The following is a 26659-nucleotide window of genomic DNA, read 5'->3' on the forward strand; positions in this document are numbered from 1 at the left end:
AATTGTTTACGAGAGCAAAGCCATTGATACCATACAAACTGATTTGGTTCCAAATATAAAGTTGCAATACGTACCTTTTGTGTGTTTTTCACAAAAATTATTCCATCTGTAATATCCATGTTGCGGGATCCTTGCCATCAAACTTCCTCATATCGATTTTTGGAATATGGTGGGTCTTTGATCCAACATTAGAGTCTATGGAATCATGATTAACATTTCTTTTGTTCTCATCATGAGTTTCCTTTACTACCCTTTCACCATTAGTGACCCTTTCTTGTAGCAAATTATTCATATTTATCTTCAATTCTTCCATGTCTGTCTTCAAATCTATCTTCAAATCATCCATCTTAACTTCCACGTCATTCATCTTAGCTTCTACACCTTTCTTTAAAAATTCCATCTTAGCTTCTACTCCTCTCTTTAAACCATCCATCTTAGATTCTATTCCTTTTTGTGCAAGGGACAGTTGTTGCACTTGGTCTTGTAATTTTGATATATCATGTTGCATTTCTTCCTCTTCTTCATGAGTCATGCTAGAGCTTTCAGGTTCCTTACTAGGTGTTTGCATTTTCTTTCCTCGGGGCATCAGTTACTGATAATAATGCTCTACTATGCCCTTTGAATTCCTTCAAAATAAATTTTCAAACCAAGCTTAAGCAAAAATTTAAGAAAATCTACACACCTTTTTTCACTTTGTAGGAGCTCGATATTGCCTCTGATGTATCTCTCTACTTCCAATCATCTAGATCTAAATTTATGACCTGCAGTAGCCCTCTGTGTCCTCTTTCCAATGCCACAAGTCTGACCCAAATTGGATTCTCCAAGGAAGAGTTATGCGAAATCTCCCACAATGACTTGATTATAGACTAGTTCAGTAGAGTGAACTTGTACGACGTGCCACGAGTCACTGTTTCGACCTTTGGATCTGAAAAATGCATACAAGAAACTACAGTCCGTCCTCTTTCTGTACCTTCTTACGAAATTTCAATCTGAACCCCAGAGAGAAAGTTATGACATTTTCCCCAGGTCACCTGTTTGGAATGTAATTCAGGAGTCTGCAAAAAGACCAACTTCCTCAGATCATATCTCCGCAAATATAACGCGAAAAGCTCTGAATTCGGACCCGAGGTTCAGTGCGATTTCTTCTCAAATGGGTTTTTTTTGCAACTTCTGAAATGTCGCAGAAAAAAAATTATAGTGAAAATGCCACGATGACCTATTTGGAGCAGCGAAACCCTAGAATCCAAAGCTCTGATACCAAATGTTATGGAACCAGCTCAAGAAAAATATAGAAAAGATAGATCAACGCCTTAGAATTCAGCCTCTTCGAGGGGGACACCTCCTTTACATTACATAAATGAACAATTCTTGGATGATTCAAATGACAAAACCTCCTTTCTATATATAGGAGTCTAAGGAGTCACAATATAACCCAGTCGACCTAACAATAATAATATAAAGCCACAAAAATAACAATAGAGGGATTCTATGGGGCACAGTAATAACAATATGGGGATAATAGGGGCACAAAAATATTAATAAGGGGTACAACTACAATAGTAATGGGGTAATCACTAGTATTATAGGGACCCAACAATCTGAAATGCAATATTGATGGTGCTTCAAAAAGCAACCCTGGTACAGCTGGTTATGGAGGGGTGTTAAGAGATGAAGAAGGAAATATAATCTTTACTTTCCACTGCCATTTAGGCAGAGCCACTAATAACATGGCTGAATTAATGGCCTTGGAACAATGTCTAGAGCTTCTTATACTAAATCACAACTCAAATGTCATTATTGAAGCTGACTCAGAGATCTCTATAAAGGCGGTGAAGAGAATCAGTTGTGGAAAAGCGCCAGAAAGGGTCTCAAAACACTGGAGACTATTACAAGTGTACCAAAGAATTCAAAAACATCTCCTGAGTCTCAAAACTGTTAGCTTCAAGCATGTTTGCTGGAAAGCCAATAAACTAGCTGATTTACTGGCCAACCAAGGAGTGATCAATTCAGAAAGCAAGATTGAGATGAAGTGGATGGAGGTGCTGCAGAGCAGATTAAAGGCTCTCTACAATGAACAGGCGATAGAGGATAGAGAAATTTTTAGCTATTGGGTAAGTAGGGAAAGCACAGAATGAAGCACAGTATGCATATTCAAACACAGTTCCGTGGTTGGTACCTTGAAGAAGGTAAAACTCTGATTGGTTGAATTAGACTATGGGGTAAGTTAACCAGTCTCGTTTTCTTGTATATTGCTACACAAGGTTTTTATGTTCAGTCAATGGCTGCGTCAGTCGAGAGTCCCGAAGTAGGATATCGGGGGAAGAACGAGTGAACCCTCCCGGCGATGGAGATTCTCATGTTTTCCTATTTCAGGCTGGCGATCCAGGCTTTAAAGCGGTCTCCAAGCATTTTCCAGGCGATCGCTGTGATTTTAAATGGTAAGTGGTTTGGGCGCTTTGAGAGTGATTCCACTAGGCTCTCGACACGTAGCAAGGGTAGGGTACGATTTACCACCCTCCATCACGCCGTAAAGCTCGAGCATCTTGGCATTCCGATATTTCTCCGTGCCGTTCATTTGCGTAGCGGGATTCAACGGTCCGATTTAGTCATGCAATTTTGTGGGGCCACTTGTATGTTCAAACTTTGTAAGTTTATGTTGAAGATACTGTGGAGTTCGACGGGGAGTTTTCGGTTAACCGAGAGCACCATTTGTGAGAATAGATGATCCTTTAGTTAGTTTGGAGGGTTATATTCATGGCAGAATAGCCTGGATATCTTCGGACTCCATGATTTAATCTAGCGGATTGTATATATTGTAATACTTCTTTTGGTTGATGGAAATAGAAGGATATTCACTTGCTTTAGCAAAAAAAAGAATACAAATATTTTAAATAAAAATATAAAAATATATATTTATTATTTGTTGCCTATTTTATTATATTAAAAAAATTATTTATATTTTATATTAAAAATTTATATCAATAGAATATAAATTAATTTTATTATATAATTTTATAAATAAATTGTTAAAATAATACCAAATAATAAAAATTTAAGAATATTTTAAAATACTATTAACAAAATATTATTGTTAGAAAATATATAAAATATTATATAATTTAACACAATAAAAAGTTACTAGAATCAAATTGAATTTAACTAAAAGAAAATAATCATTTTTTACCATTTTTAAGTAAAAAGATGAATCACATTAAATTATTCTAAATCATTTATTATATAATTAATCCAAAAAATATTCAAAAAAACAATCTTTTTCTTAAAATATTCTATGTAAATTGAATTAATATTATTTTTATATATTTATTTAACTTCTATTTAGGTATCCAAATCAAAATAATAATTTTAAAAAATATATAAATTTGTATCCGTTAAACCAATTAAAATACAACCATATAAATTCAATACGTAGTTAAGATTAAAAAAGGGATTTTATGTTATACATACAAGAAAGCAACGTTCCATTCACATTGTGTAGTTAGAGAAAGTACCACCTAGGGTTATCTAGATCATTAAAATCATCCTAATATCATACCTGATCTAGGCTATGCCTATCTTCAACATGGTTGGATTTTTTCCCATCATGGAGTGATTTAATAGTGCACGTCCTCACCGTCTATTCTATGTCATGTGGGCCTTTGGAATGGAGTTGTCTATAATGCGACTTTTTGGAAGTCTTTCTGGTGGGTTTTTCCGGTCAAAATCCAGTAGCAATTTATTGGAATCGCAAGTTTGATAGCTAGTTTCTGCACAATCAAAGCGTCCTAGGGGTTTTGCAGGGTGCTGAATCCAAATATGCAGTTAAAAAACCATTTTAACTGCAAAACATCAAGATTTAACCTCAATTTCTTCCGCCGGATTCCGTCACCGGAATCTCCAAAAAGTCGCATTATAGACAACTCCCTTTGGAATTCCTACCTTAAAAGTCTTTACACATCCCCTTTTTCCATGAACGCCATCGTGAATTTTCCTACACCGTACTAGGTTTTATGAATGGAATAGATAGAGATAGTAGTTATGAAACTTACAAATGGAAAACGTTATCATATGAAATACTAACAAGATAACATATTAAAAATTAGAGGGTTTATTCTCTTGGACCTCACATAAAGAAGATTTTGAATTCAGTAGCCAATTATCCTAAAATTTAGATCAAAATCATTATTTTACTTAATTTTTAAAATGAGATAAAAGAAACCCTTGTATCTATAACATCATTAGGAATAGAATTATTTGGAGACATCTATATGGTATTATTTTACAACAGAATACTACTATATAGATAGAAACCCATTGAAAAACACTGAAATGATAAAATGAATTTAAGAGCTAAATCACCATCGTTGTGGAGGAGTGTTGCAATAAGAAAGTCAATCTCCTCCTTTTTTTTTCCATTAATTTTATAAAATGTTTAGACAATGTGTATAAAAAGGCCTTTGTAATAAATTGAAGGAAGAAAACGTCCTTAATCAAAGAATGTTATCAAAAAAAAATTATGTGAAAACGTTATTGATAATTTTAAGAACATTAATATTCATTTGAAGAAATTAATTACATTATTATAATTTAATAATACTATTCATTGCCTTTTATTCTTTTTACATGTATATTGACAAAGTCGCCATTTAATTATTGAAATTATTTGATATAATAACTTAAAATAATATCTTATGCTCTTTTACCTAAAATTCATATCTTATAATAAAACGCACTAGTTTTTAACGCGACTTTTTGAAAGCCTTTTCCGGCGATTTTTTCCGGTGAAAATCCGGCAGTAATTTATTGGAATCCAAGTTTGATAGCTAATTTATGCACAATGAAACCGTCCCAGGGGTTTTTCAAGGTGCTGAATCCGAATATGCAGTTAAAAAACCATTTTAACTGCAACAAATCATGATTTCATCTCAATTTCTTCCGCCGGATTCCGTCACCGGAATCTCAAAAAGTCGCATTATAGAGAACTCCTAATAAAACTATTCAAACTAAATTTCCAGTATATAAGTCACTATGATCTTTGTTCTCAAGCAAACACCATAGTCCCGCCATATCTCTATGCCAAGAAGATTCCCACACATCAAGAGTATATATTTATATTTTGAAGATTTTTTATGGATCGAAAAATTCATCGAAGTGGGTCCCAAGAAAAATAAAATTATAAATTTAAAGGTTGAAATAAATTCGAAATTGATATTAGGCAAACTCAGATTTAAATTTAAATTTTTAACAAAAATTAAAACAAACTTTGAAAGTACTTGATGAGTCATAGCAATTCAAATCTTGAAAGGAGAGTCGAGAAGAAAGTCCCCAAAACGAGAACAACCGAGATTACACTTAAATTTAAATTTAAGATTTGAACAAAGGTTAAATTAAATCTGTACGGGGATTGAAATGTCAAGCGAACTTTAGATCTTAACCGTGGATTTAAATTTAAATGTGCAGGATCACGAAGAGTTTAGCGTGGATTTAAATTTAAATGTGCAGGATCACGAAGAGTTTATTAAATTTAATGTTTAAGGTGAATTCCTATTTCAAACTTGCTTTCCTAAAATACATTTACATTTAAATTTGATCATTTTCTTTTATCTCTCTAATGGTTCTCTCATCTCGCTCTTTCTCTGCGCTGTTCTACCATGTCATGCAATAATAACAATCTTGTTTATTATGCAAAACAGCGAATAAAGAAGGAAATGAAAAAAAACATCCCTCACTCAATAAGTTTAAGAGACGAATGCACATGGTGATGAACGTCAAGGCTCTCCCTCGGTTTGTCCGATGGGCTGTGGAGTTTTTGTTTGTGTTATATGTTTTATTTGATATAGTTTGTGTGTTTTAGAAATCTCCGTATGTATGAAATCACCATCAAGATATACATTTGCTTTTTTCATCGGTAAGCGAGAGATCTTCCTTCCTTCTCCTTTTTCCACAATAAACAATCATACAATTTAGGCAAAGGATAGCTGAAAAGACTAGACGAGCTGACACCTAAAAATTTGGAATTTAATTCTAAATCATTGGATAAATGAGCGTAATGTTTAAGATTTCAATATGGTAAGAATTTGTCCATGTTTGCCGTATGTTTTTGTGTGTCTAAGTGGCTATGCTTAACGATGATAATGGAGAGGATGGACAAAGGGAGGCATCTTTAAAGCATGAATGAAAAGACAACGATGTGGCATTTAGCATGATCTCTATCGGATTCTGGGATGGATGATTTAGTTTTTTCATTCTTTCGGTTTTCAATAAATTTGCAATAAATAATTAAGCATGATCTCTATCGATGATCCAAAATGGATCCTGGATAGAATTCTAAGTTTAAAGTGTTTCTCGCAGAGGAAAAATGAAAGTCAAGAACTTTTCTTGGAAATAGTCCCATTGCGTAGATCTTTTCACTCTGAATCTATTGCAATTTGAATGGGCTAAAATGGACTTCAGATAAAGAAGTTATCGCTGAAAGAAGTTTGCCAATGTCCTTTGAAAAGGAGGCAAATTCTTCCAAAAATGGGCTTAAGGCCTTATAAAGGAAATCGCATCGCAAATGTGAAAAGCGGAGGACTTAAAGCAGAGGCGAAAGGGATCCCCCACTGCGACCTCTGACTTATCGTGTCAGAGATAGGCCCGCATGTGATATTGGGACCCCAAGCAGGGCAATATGCGATATACATTCAGTGTGATGGAGCGATTGCGATAATCGGCGATCGGAGCGATCGACCGATCGACGATCGGAGGAGTAGGCACATAGACCCCACCGATGCGATACGCGAGGTGCGATATCGGTGATCGGCATAACCAAAGGGAAGACCCCTGGGGCTGTTGCGATTGGGATGTGCGATATAGTGATGGGGCCAATAGCGATACACCGATATCAGCGATTGGCAATCAGGTCATCGGTGATCCCCAATGCAAAGGGTCGTTGGGCACGCAACTTGCGATAAGCTGATAAAGGATAGACCCGATGGGAATTATAAACCCGATTTCATAAGATTTGAAATCCGGGAATTCGGGATTTCTGTGTATTTCCCGTGTATTGAGGTTTTTGACCTCCCGCCTATGTGATTGCGATGAGTCAATGAAAGGCGGACCCGATAGGGTTTATAGAGGCGATTTCATGGAATTTGAAGTCTGAATTTCACGCCCGATTGAGTATTTCCGGTAAATATTTGTGTAATGGAATTTTATCCCATTTTTGGGTTTTTGCCTAAAGGAAGGCCTGATTCCTTTGTAACAGCTCATGATCATTGTGCCACGTTGCAAGCGAGTGTTTTGTAGACAATGATGTGTTTGTAATGCCGAAAGAGCCACAGAGCCAGATGGCCAGTCGAAGAGACAAGGAGCAGAGAAGCTGCAATGCCGCAGAGGAATAATGACACGTAGAGAAACCGTTGGGGAAGCCGCAGAGCCGGAAGAATATCTCAAAGGAGCCAGAGAACCCACGAGGTAGCTAGCGAGAGCTAAGCGCACAGAGAGTTTTTAGAGTCACTTGGAGGTCGAGTGAACTTGAGAGCTCAATTGACGGCAGCGAGTTGTTGCTGAAGGTCGCTGGAAGGTTGCTGAAGAGTCGCTTGAAGGTCAAGCGAACTACAGAGACACGCAGGGCGAGAGAAATATCCAAGAAGCAAAAGCCAGAGATCCAAGAGCCAGATCCAGAGTCAGAGCCGAGAGCCAGAGCTAGGAAGCCTGAGAGCTTCAGAGCCAGGGATAGGATGGTGTTCTAAGCCCATTGTTTCTGTGTAATTCAATGGAGTTGAGCGTGGATCTTGTAAAAAAACTCATGCCATATTCCCAGAGAGCCTAGTTGAGTTGACTAGTGCTCACGGAGACGTAGCCCAAGAATTTTGGGTGAACTCCTAATTAAATTTTTGTCTTATGTGTTTGTTATTTGCTGCATTGTTTTACTGTTACATGTATTTACATATCAGCGCAAACAACAGAAATTAAGACATAAACAACTTAAAAACAAACACAAGCATACACCTATTTTCAAACACTTTTAATTCCGCAATTGGTTAATCATAAGGTCTTAGGAATATTTAAGCTTTGGAAGTGGGAGAGGTTCTTGTAACCTTGACAAGAAGCCTTTAGTGCTCCATTTTTTAGATCAGGTGGTATCAGAGCTTAAGTTTGATTAACCCCATCTTCAAAGAAGGTGATATCAAAGCTGGTTATACCAGAGCAGGTGATATCAAATCAGAATGTTTGATTCACAGAGAAAAGGTTGCTTGTCTGAATGGTTTATGGGCAGTCAAGGATTGATTGTATGCTTGTTTGCAGACTGACTATTGTTTAAGTTTGCAGAGGTGAAGGAAAAGATATTGATAGCTCAGTCCAGGAAGGATAAGAATGAAGAAGGGCTGAAGGCAATCTTCTTATCCCAAAAAACCTCAAAGCAATCCTTGAAGCACAAGAGGTTTGTGGCAAAATGTTGCTTGAATAAGCTCTTTATTAATCTTGTTTGAAGTTCTTTTGTTCATTTTGATAATGACAACTTCTACAAGTGAGTCCTCAAATTGTCCTTTCTTCACAAGCTTCTTTAATGGAGACATGAAGCAAGACTTATTCATCATGATGGATATGGTGAGAGCAGCATACTTAGAGAAGTTGAATTCCGTAGAGAAAGAGAAGAAGTTGATTTCTGACAAATTACAAGAAATGGAGAGACAACTTCATATTACAAATATGAACCTAGAAAAGATGCATGAGTTGGAGACACAACGCTTTGTTGCAAAAGAAGCCTTAGTCAAGTATCAGCTTGAAGAAGAGATAAATAATTCCAGTTTCTCTTCAAATTCCTCTAAGAATGTTTGTATTGGTTCTTTTGAAAAACATACCAAAGGAGTAAGTTCCAAGTTAATGTCCAAGATGGGCTATGAAGGAAAAGGCTTGGGCAGGCATGCGCAAGGTATTGTTGAACCAATAATGGTTGAGGAAAGGCCTAAGTATTTAAGTCTTGGCTATGGATAGTCTTATGGAGAAAGTTCCAAAGCTGCCATGAAGACCATTGAAACAGTTCCAAGAAGGAGTTTCATTGCAGGTCTTCTACCTTAGAAGTGTAAAGATTGTATTCAGGAGGAATGCAATAGCTTGAAACATCATTTGCAGGATGCAGGGGTTCAGAAGCATACACTTGAACCAGAGAGTTGTGGAAACTCTAAAAGCCTTGAAGAGATTGATGGTGTTCCAAAGGGAGCCACTCCTTCATTTGCTTCACCTCCTCATGAAGGTAATAAATGTGAAAGAGGCATGTATAAATCTGTTTCTAATCATATTCCTTTTCATTATGTTCAGCATCATAACTTTCCATATAAGTATGGGAAAAGAATTGATTTTTCCTTTTGTGGTTTGAATAACCATAATGTTTCTAGATGTTCGAAGAGGATAGCCACATGCAGGAAACTTTTGAAGGAAAGGAAGCAAGAAACGAATGGTCCACAAGACAAGGCAAATCATGTTGTCAAGAGGATGCACATGTGTTGCACTTACTGCCATAAGCAAGGGCATCTTCCTGAAAGGTGTTGGACTCTGAATCCAACAATGCTTCCGCAAAAGCTGAAGAAGGTGGAAAGAGAAAATGGTAGGGATGGAAAGGAAGATTCCATGAATGATGTGTCTCAGGATGATTCACATGTTGATGCTAACGTGCAAACAAAGGAAAAACCTTTGAAATGGATTGGTAAGAAATGGTTAGAGTTCTTATCCAATTAAAGATTCTATGTCTATTGATGCATCTGTTTGCATTTATTTGTTGACGGAATGCAAGTCGCAGGTTGTTACCAAGATGGTGAATGGAAAAGTTGAGGAGACTCACTTTATTTGCTGCAACATTATATTTCATTTCAGCTTTGGAAGTACAGTGTGCTTAAGCGAAAGTTGAAGGATGAAATGCATGCATAAACTTGATGTGGATGAACACAGGGATGTTTATGATTTCCTTGTATTTGAATATGTATGTGTGATTAACTTGAAGGGTTGATTGCTTTGTTGTAAACATGCATGTGATGCAATGCTAACTTGAGAGAAGTTAATTTGGTCTCCAAGATGGAGATAATGATGAAGTGTTTCATCTTTTGAGAAAAAGTCTTAATGGTCTTTTTCTACATGCTTGACTTGAAGGGTCATTTGTTTTAAAGCCATGTTTTGTGGGCTTGTTATATAGTCCATCATTTGTAAGCAGATGTAAGACATGGAGGTGTTCACAAGATGTGAAATCTGTTTCTTTTGTTGACGCAGGAGTTTAAACCATCCAGTTGTTGTCTGTATTTTTATTGTTGTTAACAGTTGTTGTTGACAGCTTCTCAAATAGGTAGAAATGAAAATTTTGTGGAGCAGATGTACTTCACATTTGTTTGAGCCACCTTGGATCAATGATCAAGGAAAAGAAGTTCAAAGTACCTTCTGTGACAATCTCAGCAGGAGTTCGATATGAAACAATGTAAACTTTGAAACAGGAACTGATACTGTTACCCGTTTTGTAGAGATAGCAAAAAAGTGACCCGATTTTGAAAAGGGGTGATGCAGAACACACATGTTTTTTTTAGAGCATAGTTTTTGGCACTTTAATTTTTTTAAATTCTTTTTATGTACATTGCGTTTTAGAATGGTAGTGATTTTCATGCCAATTTAAAAAAGTGGTTATTCTGCATCAGACCATTTCTTTAAAAAGCATGTTTTCTTGACTTTAACTTTTCTAATGTATGAAATGTAAATAATTATTTTGTAAATTTAATAATTTTGGAAGTGGTCTTCCTCTTCATAGTTTTTTGTTTTTATTTTTATTTTTATTTTTTTTGTAGTGGGGTTTTTATTGATTTGCATATTTAAAGAAGAAGGTGGATATTTTTCATTTTCGATATTTTACATATTTATACATCATTAATTAAATTTTCAATCCAAATTAAAATTATTCTCTCTAAAAAACAAATAAAAAATTATATATAAAAAAAGACAAAAATAAAAAAAGAATGTTAAAAAAAATATCTTATAAACCATAAAACAATTTGGAAATAAAAAACAAAATTAATATAGATATATATAAGTCAGTAAAAATTGAGGGAAAAAAAACATGAGTAAAAACTAGGGAAAAAAAATTAAAAACAAACTAATTAAAAAAAAAAAATAATAATGAAAAAAATTTAAAAAATAGTAAAATTAATATTTAAAAAAAAATGTTAAAAAAATAATCTCACAAACCATAAAACGATTTGGAAAACAAAAAAAACACAATATATATATATATATATATATATATATATATATATATAAAGTAAGTAAAAATAGAGAAATGAAAAAAAAAAAAAAAAAACATTAGAAAAAAACGAGAAAAAAAAATAAAATTAAAAACAAACTAGTTTAAAAAAAAAAATTAGAAATTAATGAAAAAAATTTAAAAACCAATAAAATTAATATTAAAAAACAAAAAAAAATGTGTATTTTTTATTAAAAAAAATAAAATGTAATTATTTTTTATTAAACATAGATATTTTGTTTAAAAAAAAATCAAAATTAAATTTTTTTTTTTAAACAATCTCTTTTATTATTAAAAACAAATTTTATTTTTATTTCTATTTTTTATTTAAAAATAAAATTATCCAACAGAGCTTTTATATTTAAAAAAAAAATAAACCTATATGTTATATTTAAAAAAAAAAAAATTACATTAATTTTTTTTTTTTAAACAATGTTTAAAAAAAAAATGAAAATTAATTTTTTTTTTTTTTAACAATTTTTTTTTTTTTAAACCATTTTTTTTTTTTTTTATAATTAAGAATAGTTTTTTTTTAAAACAATTTTAATTTTTTTTTTATTTAAAATTTTAAAAATTATTAAAAAAAATTAAAAATTTTAAAAATGAAATCGGTTTTTCTTTTTTTTTTAAATTAAAAATTTTAAAAATTAAATAAAATTTTAGAAATTAAATAAAATTTTAAAAATTAAACATTTTAAAAAATTAATATTGTGTTTTTTTATTTTTTAAATTAAAAATTTTAAAAAACTCAATAGATACATTTATCATATCCGTCCCATATAATTTCCGGGGTTTTTATAAACCTATTTCTCACCAGGATTTCCATTATTAAAACACAACAAACTCAAGAAGCAACACATACTTCTCTCATACAACTATAGCACAAGAACACAAAAACTCACTCCATAACATTCTACACTCTCCCTCTACTCATCGTGTAACTTGGAAAGGAGCAACAAGGGGAAAATCATGATGACAATGTTCTCTTTCTTTGATATACAAGAATTATAATAATGAAGGCATAATCGCATATAAGTTGCCTTCCTATATTGTCTTCTCTACCTTTTATTTACAATATCGATAATTATTCCTCTATTTTTGATACTATTATTCTTACAATATACTTCTCTTGTATTATTGAATGATAATTATTCAAACAACTCAAGGACATAGAAATTACAATTTTACAGTGTGAATTGATCCATTTAAGTTGTAAATTTATGTGTTCTAGAATTAATATTCCTATTTTTCAAACTGCGTCCTTTAAAGAAAGGAATTCAAACGTCAAGAGAAATAAATAATAATAATGTATCAAATTCAGTCAATAAATTTATTATCCTCCAGTAAATATGACTATTGACCTAATTCTTTAATATCTGTGAGTACCTTCATTCATATTAAATTTTCAATAAGATATTCTGTAACCTGGCTAAAGATGGTCGTGTGGAGGTTGTTTGTACAATAATAGACTCTCTGTGATATGGGAGTGGGGGCGGGCCCTCGATCAAATACTTCCTCTCATAAATGGCACCAGCCCGTAAACATGGAAAGGCAATGATCAGGTTAGATTTGAATTGACTTTCTTCGCACTGAATCCAAAACTCAATGTTGTCGCACCATGGCGTGAGTGGGATATAAAAGGACGAGAAGATGCCATTGAGTATGCAAAGAAACATAATGTTCTTGTTCCGGTTACTAAGAAATCAATTTACAGCAGAGACCGCAATCTATGGCATCTTAGCCATGAGGGAGATATTCTTGAAGACCCTGCTAATGAACCAAAGAAAGACATGTATGTAGTGACTGTGGATCCAGAGGAAGCGCCAGAAGAACCAGAATATGTGGAGATAGGAATTGTATCTGGAATACCAGTTTCAATAAATGGAAAAGAGCTTTCTCCCGCAAATTTATTGGCAGTGTTGAATGAACTAGGAGGAAGGCATGGTATTGGGCGCGTGGACATGGTGGAGAACAGATTGGTTGGTATGAAAAGTTGAGGTGTCTATGTTTCGATGTGACCCTGTTTAGAACGTGTCATTTTAATCCCCATAAACCCTAAACCCCATTTCGAAACCCCTAACAGAGCATCCCTTCTGCCATTTCTTCACCTCCTTAGCTTGTATACAGATCTCAAACTAGCTTTCAGGGAATAGAGTGTTCCTGTGGGTTGACATGGCGCATTTGTCGGCAACTTCCATATGCTGTTGCTCCAAGGTTCCAGTCTCCGTCCCTGCAAGTTCTAGTTGTTGGTACCCGCAAGGCATACACTTTTGGCCAGTCAATGCTACTGCTTATACACGAGGCTTTCGACGAGATTTTTCTTTGTATGAAAACTCAACAATTTCAAGGCTAGGGTTTTCTTCAAGTGAATTATTGGGGGAAGCAATTTCTTATCGTGCAAGGTGTTCAAGCAAAGTATCCCAAGTTCAAGCTATTCAAATGGCATTGGCTGCTGAAGGTGATACAAAACCAACAAAGACAAAGAGTGGAGGAGGAATACGTGGAAAATTGAATAAAGTGGTTTTGGCCTATAGTGGTGGATTAGACACATCAGTGATTGTGCCTTGGTTGAGGGAAAACTATGACTGCGAGGTGGTTTGCTTTACTGCCGATGTTGGACAGGGCGTGGGAGAAATGGAACGCGTAGGCCGTTCGCCCCCGGCAGCGCCACCACGGGCGGCCGGGGGCGGGCCCTCGATTCTGGGAATCGAGGGCCCGCCCCCGGCCGCCTGTGGTGGCGCTGCCGGGGACGGAGGGGCCTGCGTGCAGGCCCTCCACCCGTGGTGGCGCTACCGGGGGCGCCAATTTTTTTTTTTTTTTTTTTAAATTAATTTTTAAAATTAAAATTTTTAATTTAAAAAAAAAACGATATTAATTTTTTAAAATTTTTAGTTTTTAAAATTTTATTTAATTTTTAAAATTTTTAATTAAAAAAAAAAAAAAAAACCGATTTCATTTTTAAAATTTTTAATTTTTTTTTTAATAATTTTTAAAATTTTAAATAAAAAGAAAATTAAAATGATTTAAAAAAAAAAAACTTTTCTTAATTATAACAAAAAAAATGGTTTAAAAAAAAATAATTGTTAAAAAAAAAAAATAATTGTTAAAAAAACAAATTAATTTTCATTTTTTTTTTAAACATTGTTTAAAAAAAAAATTTAATGTAATTTTTTTTTTAAAAAATATAAAATATAGGTTTATTTTTTTTTTTAAATATAAAAGATCCGTTGAATAATTTTATTTATAAATAAAAATAAAAATAAAAGTAAAATTTGTTTTTAATAATAAAATCGTTTAAAAAAAAAAAATTGATTTTTTTTTTCTAAACAAAATATCTATGTTTAATGAAATTTTTTTTTTTTTTTTTTTTGAAATGGTCGGTTGCTATATATTATATTCTGAAAAAAAACAAGGATTTTGAATCCTCTGGTACATAGATTGCGCAGACTGAGAAGGAGCAAGGGGTTTACAAAAAGTGGCTACCCCCTTGGTCCTTAGATTGCTTTTTTTGCTACTATTAAAGACAACACTAGTATAGATTCTAATAAAGGAGAATAACAAAAAGATACATTTGAAATTCATTCAGTCAATCATGATGTGTTGGATTCCTCCGTTGATTCCTCCGACTTGTCATCTTTAGCTTCTTGTTTGACGGTGGAGGAGCTGGTGGCAATGGCGTTCTTTTCCATCATGAATTTCAGAATGGAAATTGATTCTTCGGCATGGGCGCAACGGTTTGTGAGCTGCCTGAATTGCTCTTGGAGGGAGGCAGCCTTATGCATAAAAAGCTGGATTTCTGCTTTATACTTTTCAGTATTAATGCGGTCCTGATCAAAGAGTCTCCTGCTTTGCTCGTCAAGACGCCTATCGTGCTCTTCTAATCTTGCATCCAATAGACTTTGCTTTTCATCTAACATTGACTGCTGAGTCCTTATTTCTTCTAACTCAGCTTGCAGATCAGCACAGTGAAAACAATCCTCACTGCGCGCCATTGAAGGGAGAATGATGCGGTTGAGGAGGTAGGTGAAAACAGAGGTCAAGTGGGCGGGAGAGTTAAGAGCGTTATTGTATGCTCTGACTTGATGATAAGTTCTGGAGACGCTGTCGGGAGAAACAGAGTATCCCGCATTCAGAGCAACAGATACAGATGGGAGATTGGGCGGGGGCTTATTGCACGAACCTGAGGGGAAATGGACCAGAGGTCTGATGGGAGAGAGGCAGATGGGGCAGAAGGGAATATCAGAGGTGAGGGCGGAGAAAAGGAGAGAGGAGGGAGCTCGAGAGAGCTCGCTGTAGAGACGGACAGTGGGAGAGGAATAGAGACAGAGAAAGAATGAGAAGGGAAGAACTGTGAACGCCGGACAGAGACGTTGAGAGGTGGGCGCAGAATGAAAAGATGGAGGAGCAGCTAGACGAGACGCCCTGCAGAGACAAACTTGAGCGTTCCTATAGATCACCGCAACAGTAGTTAGAATGAAACTAGACAGAATAAAGTGAGGCGATACCAGAGGATTGTTCCTTCTGAGACTCTGAGTAAAAACGCCTGCTTCAAACAAATGTTGCTGCACAGTCTCTTGATCGCGATAGGCAACGCTTTGTTTGCTGATGCTCGCATTTATAGATTGGATCAAACAATGGGTAGAATGCCAAACTGGAGTCGGAATCACGAGAATGGTGAGGTTCTGCCCCAAATCTTTCAGACAATCTCCGTTTACTGTATTTTCAAGTCTTGTGCCAGCGCTGAATTGAGTTGTTTTTCCTTGTTGACAGGTGATTACCTCTATCGAGGTTCGGATTTGACTGGTTGTGCATAATACACTTTCTGCAGTTTGTCCTGCGACTGTGGAGACCATGCCCTTCGCACACTTGATGAACAAGCGAAACTGGGCAGTACCAGGATTTTTCTGAGTCATGGCAGGGGTTGAAAAGTTTCTCTATTGTTGTGCCTTAACACACCTTCCTGCTTTCCCACTGCATTATTCGCGCACTTGTCTGCTTTCGTATTTAGCGTGCGAAGAATGTGATAGAATTTGATGTTTTCAAAATGATTGAGGAGGAGTTTGATGCGCTCAATGTGTTGCTGGAGGTTACTGTTGGGAGATCGTTGTTTGTAGTTCATGAGGCGAATAATTATTGTAGAGTCCCCAAAAACTAATGCCTTTCTGATACCCATATTTTTTAATTGTATTAGACCTTGATAAAGGGCTAATGCCTCTGCATTGTTGTTTGTTTTTCTTCCCAAGCTCCATTCATAACTGCAGATTTCATCCCCTGACTCATTTAATATAACTCCTCCCGCTCCTGTTGGTCCTGGGTTAGACTTTGATGCACCATCGAAGTATAGAGTTGGACAGTTACTGCTCTGAATCCACATCTTGTAATCCTGAATTGGGAGTCTGATTTCCCACTCCCTAGTTTGTGCTTGCTGCTGTCTATCAGTGCTCTGAGTATCCTGATGTTGACCTGGTCGGTCTAGTATGTGCCTGATAACTGATCTTTCTTCCACTGAGTAGTCTGCTGCTTGGATTTTTCCTTTATACTTTGCTGCTATTGTCTCTTGCGCCAAGGTGTGGGCTTTATTGCATGTCGTTCGAACATTGCTCTCTTTGTTTTGGAAGATCTTTTTGTTTCTTGTGAGCCAAATTTTCCAGAGTAGGTTATGAGGAATGATAGCCCAAATTCTTTTAACAATCTTACTCCTCTTGTCTTTCCATGGGCAGTTCTTTCTCCATTCATTTATTGTCTCTGAAATGTTCTGTTGGGGTTGCCATTTTATATTGCCCAAGTTGGACAAATTGATCTAGCATCTCTTGGCGAAGGGGCAGTCAAGGAACAAATGTTGAATTGTTTCCTCTGCTGAGTAGCAGTTGGGGCATCTTGAGGGACCGTTGATCCCTCTCTTTCTTAAGTTTTCAGATGTGAGTACTTTGCCTTTTAGCAACAGCGAGGTGAAGAATTTGATTTTGGGGATGGCCTCGGATTTCCAGATTATCCTCCATTGGTTCCAAATGGGAATCTGATAAGTGCTTTTACAGATATAGTGATAACCAGACTTGATGGTGTAGCTTGAACCCGTGGGATCCCATCGAAATCCGTCTGCTGCTCCTTTTTTTATGGGGGCTCTGTTCTGAAGATTTTTTTGGAGGGCTTTGAGGCTTGCTTCTAGAGCTGATGGAGTGGCTGGAAATTCCCAATTAGTCCAGGCTCCTGTATCTACATCCCATTTCGATATTTGGTCTAGCCTCTGGATGCCTTTACTATTGAGATGGAGTATAAAAGTGATGGCTTCTTCTATTGTATTTAGAGGTTGAAGACCCATTATCTTGTCAGTAGCATAGTTGATGCTGTCCCCTCCTCCAGGGATCTTTGAGGTGTTTTGATTGAGGAAGGGGATTGCTTTCTTGCAGAGATGCCAAATTTTGGTGGAATCTCTGTTGGGAATGTCTATTTCAAGAAGTCTTTGCCTTTTGCCGTTGAGGTATTTGCTTTCTATGACCTGTTTCCACCAGGATTTTGGCTCATTGATTAACCTCCAGGCCATTTTGATCCCAAATGCCAAATTTAGGATTTTGGGGGCTCTAATTCCCAGACCACCTCTGTCCTGAGATTGGATTACACTTTTCCAACTGACCAAATTAAATCTATTTTTTTCTTTTTTCCCTCCTTGCCATAAGAAATTTCGGAGGGCGATTTCCAGCTTATGATGAAATGTAGCAGGAGCTTGATAAAGAGTAAATCGGTATAGAGGTAAAGAGGATATACTTGATTTGAGTAGAATTATTCTGCCTGCTGGATTGAGCCATTGAGTTCCCCATTGCTGGATCTTCCTCTTGACTTTGTCTATTATTTCATTCCAAGTAGCAGCTTTTAATGGGCCCAGGGTGACCGGCATCCCAAGGTAGGTGAAGTGGTCCCAGTTTGCTTTGTAGGCAACTCCAAAGATGTTGGCGATGCTGTGAGCAGTTTGGTTGGAAATATTCCAGCCATAGATGCAACTTTTTTGAAAGTTGACCTCTCCCCCTGAGTACTCCATAAATTGATCGAGGAGAATCTTGAAGCGCCTTGCAATGGTAGTGGATGCTCCTCCAATTAGCAGAGTGTCATCAGCAAATTGGGAGTGGTTGATGTTCTTGACTCTGTTCCCGAATTTGATGCCGGAGATGAGGCCACCTCTTCTGTTGTGATCTAGAGCACTGCTAAAGGATTCAGCCATAAGAATAAAGAGATAAGGGGAGAGAGGGCAGCCTTGCCTTAACCCTCGGGAGGATTGGAAAGCATCACAAGGGCGCCCATTAATCAGAGGCGAAATCTAAGGGCCTGAAATGCAAGCGGCAATGGTACTAATAAAGGCAGAATTGAATCCCATTTTCCTCAAGACAGCGAACAAGAAGGAGTGTCTTACCCGGTCAAATGCATTGGCTAAGTCGAGCTTGAGGACAAAACCTTTCTCTTGCCTAGAAGTGCTGGAATGAATGGCTTCTTGGACCAAGGTAATTGTGTCATGAATTTGCCTATTAGATATGAAGCCCCCTTGATTTTCAGAGATAAGGGATGGAAGGAGGGGTTGGAGTCTAGAAGCTATGATTTTCGTGAAAATCTTATAAGAGGAGTTACACAATGAAATTGGTCGAAACCTGGAGAAGGAAGTGGGACGATTTTCCTTGGGAATGAGGGCGAGGAAGGTTGAATTTGTGAAACCCCCCATTTTCCCTTTTCTTTGAATTCCCCTCAACATCAAAAATATCTATGTTTAATGAAAATTAATTACATATTTTTTTCTTAATAAAAAATACACTTTTTTTTTTTGTTTTTTTTTTTTATAATTTGAATTTTGTTTTTTTTTTTTTAATATTAATTTTATTAGTTTTTAATTTTTTTCATTAATTTCTATTTTTTTTTTTTAAACTAGTTTGTTTTTAATTTTTTTTCACAGTTTTTTTTAATGTTTTTTTTTTTTAATTTCTCTATTTTTACTTACTTAATATATATATATATATATATATATATATATATATATATTAATTTTGTTTTTTTGTTTTCCAAATTCTTTTATGGTTTGTGAGATAATTTATTTAATATATATATATATATATATATATATATATATATATATTTTGTCTTTTATATATATTTTTATATTTGTTTTTTAAGTAATCAACATTTTAGTCTTAATTTTAGTAGCTTTTATTTATTTTTATTTTTTTTTAATTTAGTTTGTTTTTAATTTTAATTTTTTTGTTTTTCTGTTTTTTTTTTTTTTTTTTTTTTTTTTTCACCCACTTAATTTTTTGTTTCTTTTTAATTTTTTTTTTTTTTTTTTTTCATATATATTTTATTTTGCCCATTTTTTTTGGTTTACAAGATTACTCATTTTTTCCCCATTTTTTTAAAATATTTTTTTTACTATTTAATTGTTTATATATATATATATATATATTTTATTTTTTTTTAGTTTTTTCGTTCTTATCATTAATTTCGTTCTTTTTACATTTTATGATTGATTTTTTTTTTTTTTTTCATTTTTTTTTTTTGTTTTATATTTTTCTTTTAATAGATATTTTAATCTATGTTTTGTTTTTTTGTGTTTTTTCATTGTTTTTTTTTTTTTTTTTTTTTTTTTTTTTTTTTATGTTTTCATTATTTTTTTTAAATTTAATGTTTTTTCGGGGTCATGATAAAATATTTCATGTCATTATTTCGAGATGTTGAAATTTAACTTTTGAAAAAAAAAAGTCTTCTTCCAGAATCAACCATTTTCATTTTGAGGGTGTTTTTTGGATAATTTTTGCGCAAAAAATTGGTTTTCACCGCCATTTTTAAAACATGTTGAAAATTTACCCAAGAAAAGAAAAGGTGTTATTCCAGCATCAACACCTTTCACTTTTAGCACTGTTTTTGATGTTTTTTCGGGGTTTTTTGGCCAGAGTTCCCGTTTTGAGTTTATAGTTCCCGTTTCAAAGTTTACATTGTTATGAAGTCAAGGAGGAAAATAGTTCTTCCCAAGAGGACTAGCACATCCAGGAAGGAGAGTGGTCAAAGGCTTTGGTTCAGAGGCACTATGCAAGGCAAGTGCATGGAGGCTGAAAGAAGAGGGTGAGGTACTCTCATGTACTTTTCAGAGCAGTATGTCAATCTTTTGGAGACCAAAAGTTCTTTAGTGGGAAGGCATGATCCAAAATGGATTTTGGATAGACTTCTAAGTCTAAAGTGTTCCTCACAGAGGAAAAATGAAATTCAAGGGCTGCTCTTGGAAATAGCCTCATTGCATAGATCTTCTCACTCTGAATCTACTATTTGAATGGGCTAAACTGGATTTCGGATAAAGAAGTTATCACAGAAAGAAGTTTACTAATGTCCTTTGAAAAGGAGGAAAATTCTTCCAAAAATGCGCTTAAAGCCTTATAAAGGAAATCACATCGCAAATGTGCAAAGCGGAGGACTTAAAGCAGAGGCGGAAGGGATCTACGACTACGACTTCCGACTTATCGCATCAGAGATAGGCCCGCATGCGATATCGGGACCCCAGACAGGGTGATATGCGATATGCAATCAGTGCGATGGAGTGATTGCGATAATTGGCGATCGACGGATTGGTGGTTGGCATAACCAAAGGGAAGACCCCCGGGGCCATTGCGATTGCGATGTCCGATATAACAAAGGGGCCGATAGTGATACGCCGATATCGGCGATCGGCCATCAGGTGATCAGTGATCCCCAATGCAAAGGGCCATTAGGCACGCGACTTGCGATAAGCTGATAAGGGCCAGACCCGATGGGAATTATAAACCTAATTTCATAAGATTTGAAATCCGAGAATTTAGGATTTCTGTGTATTTCCCATGTATTGAGGTTTTTTATCTCCCGCCTATATGATTGTGATGTTCCAATGAAAGGCGGACCCGATAGGGTTTATAGGGGCGATTTCATGGAATTTGAAGTCCGGATTTCACGCCCGATAGTGTATTTCCGGTAAATCTCTGTGTAATGGAATTTTATCCCATTTTCAGGTTTTTGCCTGAAGGAAGGCCCTGATTCCTTTGTAACAACTCCTGATCATTGTGCCAAGCTGCAAGCGGGCGTTTTGCAGACAATGATGCATTTGTAATGCCGAGAGAGCCACAAAGCCATAGAGCTAGATGGCCAGTCAAAGAGACAAGACGCAGAGAAGCCACAAAGCTGCAAAGGAATAATGACACACGGAGAAACGATTGGGGAAGCCGTAGAGCCAGACAAATGCCTTAAAGGAGCTAGAGAGCCCAATTGACGAGGTAGCTAGCGAGAGATGAGCGCGCAGAGAGTTTTTGGAGTCACTTGGAGGTCGATTGAACCTGAGAGCTCGATTGATAGTAGTGAGTTGTTGCTGAAGGTCGCTGGAAGGTTGCTGAAGAGTCGATTGGAGGTTAAGTGAACTACAAAGGCATGCAGAGGCCGAGAGAAAGCTCCGAGAAGCAAAAGCCAAAGAGCCAAGAGCTAGAGCCAGAGCCAGAGTCGAGAGCTAGAGCCAGTGCTAGAACCAAAGCCAGAGTTGAAGAGCTAGAGCGGGAGCCAGCACGGAGAGCCAAAGCCAGAGCCAAGAGCCAGAGCCAGAGCCAGAGCCAAAAAGCCTGAGAGCTTCAGAGCCAGGGATAGGATGGTGTTCTAAGCCCATTGTTTCTGTGTAATTCAATGGAGTTGAGCGTGGAGCTTGTAAAAGAACTGATACCATAATCCCAGAGAGCCTCGTTGAGTTGACTAGAGCTCACAGAGATGTAGCCTAGGAGTTTTGGATGAACTAATTAAATTGCTATCTTATGTGTTTGTTATTTGCTGCAATGTTTTATTGTTACATGTATTTATATATCAGCACAAACAACAAAACTTACGACATAAACAATTTAAAAACAAACACAAGCATACATCTATTTTCAAGCACATTTTTAATTCTACAATTGGTTAATCATAAGGTCTTGGGAATATTTAAGCTTTGAAAGTGAGAGAGATTCTTGTAAGCTTGACAAAAAACTTTTAGTGCCTCATTTTTAGATCAATTGATTTCGGAATGGATGATTTAGTTTTTTCATTCCTCCCATTTTCAACAAATTTGCAATAAATAATCATTTAAATAAAAGATAAATGATTTAGGTTTTTTTATTCCATACCTTTTCAATCAATTTCGAATAAATAATATTTTCAATAAAAAAGTAATTAATTTATTTTTTCATTATTTTCGTTTTCAATAAATTTCCAATAAATAATCTTTTAAATAAAAATGTAATTTGGTTAACTACTGATTTAAACTATTATACTTTTCGAGCTGGCTAGCTTTTCAATGATATTCACCAATACTCAAATCTTATGGAGTTGTCTATAACGCGACTTTTTGAAAGCTTTTCCGGCGGATTTTTCCGGTCGAAATCCGGCAAGAATTATTGGAATCGCAAGTTTGATAGCTAGTTTCTGCACAATGAAAGCGTCCCAGGGGTTTTTCAGGGTGTTGAATCCAAATATGCAGTTAAAAAACCATTTTAACTGCAAGAAATCAAGATTTGACCTCAATTTCTTCGCCGGATTCCGTCACCGGAATCTTCAAAAAGTCGCATTATAGACAACTCCAAATCTTATAAAGGTGAACAGCACGGGATTTCTATGAACCTACTCCCTCATAAATATTTTCAAACAGTGATCCTGATAATATCCCAATTCCTTTAAATTTAAAAATATATTTAGTTGTGTAACATTTTTATTTATTAAATTTTATTCTTAAAAAAATATTTTATTGTTTGATTTAATCATTTTTCTATGATTTAAATTGTTTTAATTTATATTTTTTTATAAAGTATTCATTAAGATTTTGAAGATATTCTATTATGAGGAGTTCAGTCCATAGATTCCGGGCTTAAACCTGGTAAGTGAGCCAACAAAAAATAATATATCTTATTAGTAAGATTTTGAAAATAAAATTATAGCTATAATATATATATATATATACACCTTGAAATGGATTTTTCAAAAATTTAGTAATTAAAATTAATACATTTATACGCCTTGAATTCCATTAAATTTGCATTCGTTGTCATAGTCAACTTAATATTGACTTTATATTAAGCATTAAATTTAAACAATCTATGACATCGAAATTTAACGTTATAACGTTATCTCACTCGTTCAATTTAAATATCGGTTAAGCATTAGATTTGCTTTGGACGAACCCAACATTAAATTTAAATTACTTTTATGTTTCGCCTTTAGATGAATTTGAGATTGCTTCTCGAAAATTTCTGAAAAGATATTTCCCAATGATATATAAACTCTTCACGTGTGGATGATTTCCTTTCGAATAAAAAAGGCATCATATTATTGTTTTTTTTTAATATTTGAAATGATGGTTTTCCCATTGTGTGTATAGTTTCCTTAGGGTTACTTCATTTTAGATGTAAGTATGAATAATTTATTTTTTAAACCATCTCATTTATTTTTAATTAAGAATAATTTTCATTAAAATTAAAATATTATTTAAAAATAGAATTTGAATTATTGTAATTTTAATATTAAATTTTTTAAATAACAAATTATTATTCTTAATTTCTAAATTATAAATATTTTATTTTAATTGGAATATTGTCATATATATTATAAGATTGAAAGCTTTTAATATTTTATTTTAATTGGAATATTGTCATATATATTATAAGATTGAAAGCTTTTAACCCAGATTGTTTTATTTTAATTGGAATATTGTCATATATATTATAGGATTGAAAGCTTTTAACCAAGATTGAAATTAAATTGGAAGGAACTTGAAGAGTAATAGCACTTTGAGATCTTCAAAGGAGGGTCAATAGCAAAGTCTCCAGTGCAAGAACAAGCGAAAGTACATGTAAATTTAAATTTGCGTTTTGAGGCAAGTTTAATGGAATAGAGTTCAAAAATGTATAAACATAATTGAAATGAACACTTATTTTAATAATGTAGGTTAAATATAGAAATGTATTTTATAAGAGAGTTAGTTTATTAGTTATTTGTGAAGTTTTGATTAGGAATTTGTTCCTATTTTCTAGGTGGTTGTTCTAATTTTCTTATTTGCTTGTAAATGATTTATTTATGATGATAAATGATGAATGTGTAGAGCGTTTTACAAGAGGCAGTCTCCAAGTGAAGCCCTTACTTGAGAGCTGCTCCATTTGAGGAATAAAGTCTTTGTCTTCAATTTTTAGCATTGTATCAGAACTTCAGGGTTGAGTGAGGGAAAGTGAGAGTGCTTGGTGTTACACTAAAATTTGTCACCGTGACTATTTGCAGTCAGTATGGCTCCATCAATAATCATACTGTCCTCCTTCGCAAGTCTTATACCTCTGCTCCTCATGTCAAACTCCAAAAAAGAGAGAAAGCCTTTAAAAAATCAATATAACTCTCGTTCCGCACTTTCTCTTACTCTTACCTGCGGGCCCGCACCTCAAGTACATAATACCTGTGTACTTGTACGCTCTGTCTGTAAAGGGGTGGGTGTGTACCCCTGTAAAAGTCAAAAGGCGCAAGTTTTACTTCAAAAAACTTACTTGCTGTCGATTCTAGAGCATTCTAGAAGATGGTTTGACGTGGATTGAGCGCCTCCAGATGGTTCATGCATCCCAATGAAAGAGGAACTTATCCCATGAAGAAGGGAGCTATCCCTTTGAAAGAGGGGCTTGTCCCATTGATGGTGGATCTGTTTAACTTCCTCCAAAGCATTATAAATATAGGCATTGGGCTAGAGGCAAAGGAGGTTGAAAGCTGAACATTCCTAAGGGTAGATGCTGCTGAAATTAGGACTCCCTTATAGAGCTTGAGAGGAGAGATCACATTCCTTTCTTAGCTTCATTTGGAAGTGGGTGAGCTGATCAAAGTAGAGGAGAACTCTTGCTGGACCTTGGGAGGGACCTGCACAACACCAAGGCATTGGTTGTAAGGTTTCTTTTGTTTCCAATTAATACAATTAAGTTCATTTTTCTCAACAAGTTGTTATATATAATTTGTTTCATAAACTCCTTGGTCTTTATGATGAATATGTTTTATTATATGAGTTGTTCAGGTGCTATGTAATCGTTTGCTTGTTTGTGTATGCAGGCTTCAAGGAGAGGAGCTCAGCTGGATCGAAGAGGCTTGGCTGCTACAAACAACATTGGACTAAAGGTAAGCCTTAAACACCTGGTTGCTCTTATTTTAAATGCATATTTAGGGAAATATAGTGCTTGATTGTTTTGTTTGTTACTAGAAAAGTCTTAGTTTCTAGGGAGGTCTGTTTTGTCCACAAAATTGACTCTTTCCGCATGACAAAATGGCGACTCCACTGGGGAATCCATGGATTTGATTGATACTTTGATTTGAGAAACGTTGATTTCTTTGTAGTTTTTGATTGATTGACTGTGAATTTGGGTATAATAGCTTAGGATTGAGTTAGTTTTTTATTTTTCTTGTTTTTGAGAGAAGTACGCACCCTCTGAGTTAAGAACAGTGCGTACCTATACGCACTTCTGCTTTGCGCACACCTGTGCAAACGGGTTGCCTGCGTACCCTGTCAAAAGTTTAGAAAATTTCAATTTTTGTTTTCCTTTTTTACCTATTAGATCTTGTTTATAGTTTATTTATTGCTACCCAGATCCACTGGTTACCTGTCAGAAGTTCTCATCTAGGCTTGTTTCATTAGCATCAAGGGTTTCAGTGAAGTTCATAGAAATTCTAGCCCTAGGTTTGATTTTTGTATTGGTCTTGTAGTGACTCTGGATTTAGAAGTTGTAAAAACCTTGGATATCCCTAGTCTTTTCAGTCTTCTTAGGAGTCAGACCATTCGTAAAATCCACCTTTGTTTGAGAAACCTACCATTGTGTTGTCTCTTTGCGGAATTTCGAGAAGGCTTGTTTGTTAAGCTGTGAATTTCATTCTTAAGAAAAAGAACAAGAGATTTTTATTTTTGTTTTTGACTGATTTATGATTCTGCATGAATTAGTCCTTGGTTGAATTGTAACTGAGTAAAACAACCTGGAATTATATTTTGTAGGCTTTTACCTCATTGGATTTGCTTTTAGATAAATTTCTCTTAGATTTTCATAGATCTTAAAATTGATTTTTGTTAAGTAGTTTTACATGCTTTGTTAAAATAGGAAAAATACAAAATCTCTTTTGAAGAAAGTTTGTTTTAGTAGCGTTTGAAGTCTTTGAAAAAGATAAAGGAAGTTTTCGTGAAATAATTAGTGGTCTTGTGTTGTGTGCTTTGGAAAAGATAAAGATATTTTTTCTTTGATTTTCATTGCTAAGAAAGTTGTCTTTATAAATTTTGCATTCTCCAACTCTCTTAGCTAGGGAATTCATTGAAAAGGAAAGATTGTTTTTTCATCCTAGGTGCATCTTTTTAGTGGATTTGAGTCGAGACTACACATCATAAGTTTC

The 26659-nt window shown here is 34.9% G+C and overlaps 1 pseudogene; it reads left to right on the forward strand.

Annotated features, from left to right (window-relative positions):
* The first annotated feature begins 2344 nt into the window (after positions 1 to 2344).
* On the forward strand, positions 2345 to 13254 carry LOC149212727 (argininosuccinate synthase, chloroplastic pseudogene; annotated as a pseudogene).
* The last annotated feature ends 13405 nt before the right edge of the window (positions 13255 to 26659 follow it).

This window comes from Pinus tabuliformis, chromosome 1_1 (genome assembly GCF_031772625.1).
Source record: "Pinus tabuliformis cultivar Carrire ecotype Pingquan chromosome 1_1, CPIR1, whole genome shotgun sequence".
Lineage (NCBI taxonomy): Eukaryota > Viridiplantae > Streptophyta > Pinopsida > Pinales > Pinaceae > Pinus > Pinus tabuliformis.